Source organism: Vulpes vulpes, chromosome 13 (assembly GCF_048418805.1).
Source record: "Vulpes vulpes isolate BD-2025 chromosome 13, VulVul3, whole genome shotgun sequence".
NCBI classification, from domain to species: domain Eukaryota; kingdom Metazoa; phylum Chordata; class Mammalia; order Carnivora; family Canidae; genus Vulpes; species Vulpes vulpes.
The window spans coordinates 26,322,728-26,330,399 of NC_132792.1; positions in this window are offsets into that span (position 1 = coordinate 26,322,728).

The window sequence follows — 7,672 nt, forward strand, 5'->3', positions numbered from 1 at the left end:
ATACACCTGTCAACCATTGAAAGATAACTGCAAGCTGTGAAATAAAATGTGAGCATTTTCTGGGGTAATCCGGTAACATAGATTTAATTGAAATTGAAAACATGCTCCAGAGAGAAAATGGAGTTAGAGTTTACAAAGAGGAAAGGGAATTTACATAAATTGTTTTGAAGGAAATGTGATAGGTGCTGTTATAGCCACAGTTACATCAATGGAATTGTAATCGGTTGCTCGGGCTAGTTTAGGTGGAAAGTCCATTTATGTCCATTGTAACATGCAGCAGATAGATGTCTTGGCTTTTCACTGAGTTCAGCAAAAATTCAGAGAATTAAGACAGATGTGCATAAGCCCCTCTTTCACAATGTCCTCCAAACTCCATTTTAAATAACCCTCTTACTAATGCCTACTCTCTTTTATTCTGTTATCACACTTTTTCCTAAAATGGCTGTACCTCCAATACCCAATACAATGCCTGGCACAGAGGAGACAATAAATGTTGGCAAATGAAGAAATTCATAGTGACTTATAAGAAATACGTATTTCATCATTCAGATTACCAAAATATATTTCTCATATATATTTGGTATTTACCCACAGTTCGTAGCTTGCAGTTCCCTAAATCCTTGGAATTTCCTGAGTGCTGAAAACTATGAAGGTGCCTTTTGTTAGGTTAATGAGGTGATTTGCCAGAGTAATCAACCATGTGTATAGAGGATTGGAACTTTTGGTCTCATTCCACTGACTTCTGGGGAGAGGAGCTGATGGATGAATCAATTGCCAATGCCTATGTAATCAATCAGCCATGCCTATGCAATGAATACTCCATAAAAACCCAAAAGAACTGGGTTTGGAGAGCTTCTGGGGTGGTGAACACATGGAGGTGCTGAGAGAATGGCGTACCTGGGGAAGCATGGAAGCTCCAAAACCTTTCCCCATATCGTGCCTTCTGCATCTTTTCCATCGGGCTGTTCTAGAGTTTTATCTTTTTAAAATAAACTGCTAATCTAGTGAGTAAACAGGTTTTCTGTGTTCTGTGAGCTGCTTTAGCACATTAACCAAACTCACAGAGGAAGTAGTGGGAACCTCTAATTTACAGCCAGTACATCAGAGGTGCGGGTAACAAAATCTGGGCTTCTGACTGGCATCTGAAGTTGCAGTGGGGGTGTGGGGTGCAGTCTTGTAGGACTGAACTCTTAACCTGTGGAATCTGATGCTATCTCTGGGTAGATCATGTTAGAATTGAGTTAAATTCTCAGACACCAGTTTGGTGTCCTCCTACCTCCAACATTGGAATTAGGTTCAGGAACCTAAAAAGTACTAGTAGCAACACAGCCCCCATCTCCCCAAACACACACAGCATTTGAGAGTATATTGAAGTACAGCAGATTTTATTAAAGATCAAGATGCGATGACTTAGATAGGAATTTCATCACAGAAACATAGCCAACTTTAAATGAAATGAACAGGAGACATTATTCTTTTAATAAAAGTTTGTTGTGGCTCCTGAACCTCCAAGGGACTTCCTTTCACCACCTACTATCTTCTCTCCCGCTTTTTAATTCTCCTCTAGTTATAATTACTTTCTCCATTTCAAATGAAAAATAAAATTCCTCTCTTTTTCTTATATCTATCTCCCTTTCTCTCTTTTAAATTTTGTCCCTTCAAAGATCTTTATTCTTGGGCCCGACTTTCCACTCAAGCAATTACAATAATTTTTCCAAACAATGGTAGTTTTCTCACTAATAGTTCTGTTATCGATAATTCTGGTATTAGTTTGTACAACACTTTCTTTAAGTTTCTCGTATACATAAATCTCATCAAGTGCACAAGAGGAAGAGCAGAGAATCCCAACACACTACTCCACTCCACCCTACAAAAGTAGAACTAGATTCTGAAACAAAGAGATGCTGATTGCCAAAGACAGAAGATAAGGAAAATCATAATATTAGCAAATTAAAAAGGCACCATCCTGAGAACAAAAAAAAAAAAAAAAAGAAAAGAATATAAGCAAGTGGCTGAAATATCAGCTGAATTCAGACCTGCGACCCTTCAGCTGCTCATCTTAATTCTGATTATTATCCCTCTTTTAAGCTTCTTGAATGGAATTAATAATTGAAGTGTGCTATTGGTCTAAGTCAAGCATCTGTTAAGGGAGAGTCAGTCCTAATCCAAGTGTTCTGACTTCAGGGTCAGGAAACACACTACTCGCCACATCACATATCATAACTTTACTTATTTAGGAAAATTTAAGGAGAGTAAAGAATTCAGTTTATGCATATTAAACGTGGCATATGTAAAATTGTGTTTCCATGACTTATTCAACTTCATCCCATTCACCACTCACCTTCCATGTGGTGTGGTATTTAGCCTTTCTCAAATTGTTTGAACTCAAGGGTTATGATTTCTTTGGTCTCCATGGAAACTGACAATATATTTGAGCATTGACGATTTTCTTTGTTATCCATGTTAGCTCAGCAAAATGTACAGTCGTCTCAGATAAATTGAAAATACAGTCTGCTAAAGCAAGTATTTTAAGATGAAAATTATTTTTTCTTTCATCTAGCTTAAATAAATATCTTTGTACCAATATTGATCTTCCAAGTTATTTTAAAAGAAATCACATCACCTTAGCCTCACATACTAAAAAGAATATATTTTTTTACCTTCTTGTTTAGTATTTACAATCACTTTCTAGGTAAGGCATTTTATATAGTAAATGCATTCAGTATGCAAACTCACTCCATCTATTTAATCAGTAATAACTTTCATTTCTAACAATTTTACTGAGTGACCAATTCCTACTGGTTTTGTACATTTGTGTTTGAAGTCTAGTGGTGAATGCTTGCCATATCTCAGCTCACAACTTTCAAGGGCAGCTTGAGGTCAATTTGCATTTTTGTTAAAACCACTGTAGTGCAGAAGACAGCCATGGCTGAACCAGTGATGATTGCTGTGCCACCTTTCTTGAACTTCTAGACTTTGATAAGCATGATCTGTCAACACACATATGAGCAGAAAGGCTGTAACCCTGAGCTTTACTATTTATTTTGCACACTAGGCTGACAAAATTGAACCATGATGGCAGCGCAAGATTTTTAGTGTTGGTTCTTCCAAAAATGAATTCTAAAAAGTTTGTATTTTGTAATTTAACATTTATATTTCATTCTGTCAAATAACATATGTAAGCTCATAAGACCTTTCATTCATCAAGAGTTAGTGAAACTAAATTATTTCTTATTCTTTACTGTCAGGAATGAAGTGGAATATCCATTCAGTCAATGAAATCTTTAGACAAAATGATTAAAAGACAGTTCTCATGTTTTCTGGGACCTGCATAATTTTAAAAAAGTTTAAATTACTCAGTCCTGTCTTATTTCAGGTAAAGTTCTTTGATAAATCAAAACAAACCAGAATTTGTTATATTCCTTTGTTTGAAATTCCAAGGTCAAAGTTCACTAGACACGTCAGATTCCCCTGGGAAAGTCAATTTTCCCAGAATTTATTTGAAGATGTCACACAAATTAGAAAAAAAAAAATATTGCTATGTAAAGATAAACTGAACTTGAATGCCAAAAGTTCAATTCTTTCTCTGCATCAGAATCACAAGAAAGCAGTTCTCTAGTGAAAACAGCTCAGCTCCCATGCCATTTTTGATGTTTTCCAGTTTGATGTCTCTCAACAGAGCCAGCTAGAAAAAGGAAAAAACAAAACAAAACAAAACACAGACTGGAGGGATAAAATGAAGTTTTCCTAATTTGAAAAAGAAAGAAAGGAAAAAGCAATATGTGAAATTATACTCTAATTCGATGTTAAAGGTAGGAAACATAAACTTCGAAATGTATACTCTGTAGCAGGTTAAAGTTTCAATTTTCTGTAGCTTTGAGCATTATATCAGTCCTGCAACTGGTTCTATGTAATGTACCCTATGAAAAAATGAAAAAAGAAACAAGTTATGTTTCTCCAATCTCCAAGCACAATTGTGGTGGGGAAAAGAATAGAGGAGGCCAGTAATTCCAGTATTGAAACTCGTGCGTTTCAAGGCAGGAGTTTTTATTTAAAATAACAACATAAAATGAAAGGCAGTTTCTCATGTGGGCTGTCAATAGACAGCAAACTTACACATTTGGGTGGATACTTGTATAGAAGTCATCCAACTCCCATTGCACTGAAAAAGAACTTATCACTTCAAGACTGTACCTCTCTGCATATATGAGATCACTGATGAGAAATTTATTTTAAAACATCCATTTTACATGTGAAATGACTCCAAATAGAAGAATGCTTCATATTTTTATTAGGTCAAGCTCAAGAATATGCAAAGAATTAATAGTGAAGGCATGAAAACAACCTCACTTAGCAATTTTTTCTTTAACTTATTTATTTCATAGTAAATATCATGGCTATTCAAGATAAGATCAGATAAGTGGTTCTGAAGTTTTCAAAATAAATAGGAAAGTGAGTGTTATTTACCAATATTTGTGCAAATGAATGAAAATCCCAAAGAAAGAAGTGGAAAGTGATATGATTTCCAAAGACCCAGCCCCAGGGAAAATCAATGTTAAAGAATTTTTAAAGAAAAAGAAGACCATGTCAAGGTCTGAGGAAAAAGCAAGGAAGAAAGTAGAATTTGAAAATCATTCTCATGCGAACCCCAGTGATATATTGTGATTTATGAGAAATGCGTATTCGGTCATTTGACTTTGAACAACCAAATATATAATTCTCACAGGTATTTTGTCTTCATCCATGGTTCCTGGGTCACAGCTCCTAAAAACTCTTGAATTTTCTGTAATAAGAGTGACAAGGGTCCTTCCGTTATGTTAATGAGGTGACTTCAGAGAAAGCCCTTGATAGCCTAAGGGATGAGGGGGAGCTGGTTGCCAGGAGAACCAACCACATGATTACAGAAATGGAACTTTCTGTCCTATTCCAAGATCTCTGGGCTGGAGGCTGAATCAGCCAATGGCCAATGACTTAGTAATAAAATACAAAAGGACTAGGTTGGGAGAGCTTCCAGGTTGGTGAAAACATAAAGATTTGGGAAAATGGCCCTCCTGGAAAGGGCGAGGAAGATCCATTCCCTTTTCCCCAACCCCTGCCTTAGGTCTCTCTCCCAGCTGGCTGTTGATTTATAGCCTTTATCATATTTATCATATTCTTTAATACATTTGTAAACATAACTGTTTTCCTATGTTCTGTGAGCCACTGTAGCAAATTGAAAGAATCTGAAGAAGAGTTCTTCGGAACCTCCAATCTGTAGAGGTGGATCAGAAGCACAAATAATAATAGCCTGGGACTTGTGACTGGCCGCTGGAATGGAGATTGGGGGTGGGGGACAATCTTGTAAGACTGCATCCTTAACCTATGAAATCTGGTGCTATATTTGGGTAGATTATGTCAGAATTGGGTTGGTTTCTTGGACACCCTGCTGGAGTCTGAGAATTGCTTAGTGTTGTGTGTGGAGGAACCCTCCTTACATTGGAATTGGGCCCAGGAACCCTTAAAGACCCAGGGAAAGGTTCCTTAGAGGGAATTATCTGGCAAACCCTGCAAAAAGACCAAATAAAATAAGAATTAAAAAGGATTCATTTTCACAAAGTATAAGGTAATTTATGACCAGTTGTGGAGGCCGAGAAAATTAAGGCCATTCCACTTTAAGTTCAGTGTTAGCACAAGTACAGCCATCCCAGGCCCCTGCGAAGAAGAGCTGAACTTTACCTTACTTCAGTTACAGGAAGAAAACAGCTTACAGCTTAAAGTCCTAGAAAGCCCCATATTAGAATAAAAACAGAGTCCAAGCCAAGGGCAGGAAGCCCCTATTAGAATAAGAACAGAGCTCAATACCCTTGAAAGCCCCATATCAAAATGTAAACAGAACTTGAGAAATTCCTCCACTCTTCTGAAGATCCCCTAGACCAGCCTATAAAAACTAAGCTGAAAACCACCTGGGGTCCAAGTCCCTGTTCTGCTGTGTTGGGTACACTTGGACCCAAGCTCCAGCTTGTAAATAAACCCTCCCTCGTGTGTTTGCATCACGTTGGCTCCTTGGTGGTTTCTCACATTCGCAATCTTGGGCACAGCACAGTAGCTTGCCATAGCACTCTCGGAAGAGGGGTGGGTCAAGAAGCTCAATTTTGAAACTTCATGGTAGAGAAGACAAAAAATTTGAAGATAATGAATGAAGAAATATATTAAAAGAATCTTAGCAGTTATTGGAAGTAGACACATCGAATATTAAGTAGAAAGAGGTTAATTTGTTTGAATTTTTTTATCCTGGCAAAGCTTGAACATGCTGGAAATGATTGTGGATAACAGGAAAATGGCATCAGCATGATAAAATATTAGACATAGTAAGATGGTATAGACTCACATTCTGGGAATAGAATTGCTCTTGAAGAAGAAGAAAAGGAAGGTCTTCCACTAAGATATGAAAGAGGCAAAATGGAGCATGGATCTAAGAGCAAGTGTGAGGGTCATTTGAGTTAAGAGGAATTGATGCTGCCTCACCTCTACTGCCCAGCACCCCCAGAGATTAACAGTCCTCCTTTCACATCTACTCTCTGCTGCTTTTTCTTTTCCATTTTCAGCATGTCATTTGCACTTTGTTGTATTTCACCTGCTTCAGTTCCATTCGGTTTCATCTTACTGTGATGACACTCGCTGTTGATCACTTTTAAAACCACACGATCAGCAAAACACTCACACATTTACAAACTACACAACAAATGTTATGAAATACCCCATGTCTCTAGTTTGGAGCCAATTATTTTGTGATGTTGAGTCATTCATGGTCTGGAAAGTAGATCCTGTTTACTAGAGTAGCAACTGAATCATTACTGTGTTCCTTATTATTATGCCAAACTTACATATTTCAATTTTAAAAATGCAGAACCAATCTGGACCTCCTTTTAATTTCCTACTAATGTTTGACTTAAAAATTACTTTTTCCTGTTTAAAACAGGTGAACTGAGTGACATCAATGAGTGAGATGAATAGGGGCACAGAGCATGCCATCATATTTGGATATATGTTTGTGATATTTACCACACTGCAGAATTAACTGGTCAAATATATGGAATCTTTATTAATTTTCAGAATATTAGAATTCACCTTCTTTTGAAATAATAACATCTTTATAAAGTAATTCCAATATTTGTCCCCTTGTTTTCTCCCCTGGTTAATATTCTTTCATTTTTGATTGCCTTCTTTACATTATCATTTCTCTCTCTCTGATTTTCCCATTTATATATTCCATTTCACTTACTTATGAAGGAGCTGCCCTCACATCCTTTTACCTTTTAATCAGGAAAGAGACAATCTTAATTTATTACAGACATAATTAATGATGAACTCAGACATAAAGACAAAATTAACACATGGCTGGAAGGTCACTGGAACAGTTCCCACAGTACATACTTAATAGGTCTTAGGTCTTAAACTGCAATATTTTGTAGTTTTTTTTTTTTCTTTTTAAATAACAAATTTGCTCAGGTACCCCAGGTATGTTTTTCTGTTGCTATCCCTTAGAAATACTGAGGGCCTTGCTCACCTGCTTTCATAACACAGCCTTTAACCACTGCTAAACTTCTAGGTGTTAATAAGCACCACTGATTTCTCATTCCACATTAGAAATTATTTAGAAACACTATTATGATTTTAGAAGGGAATTATAAAA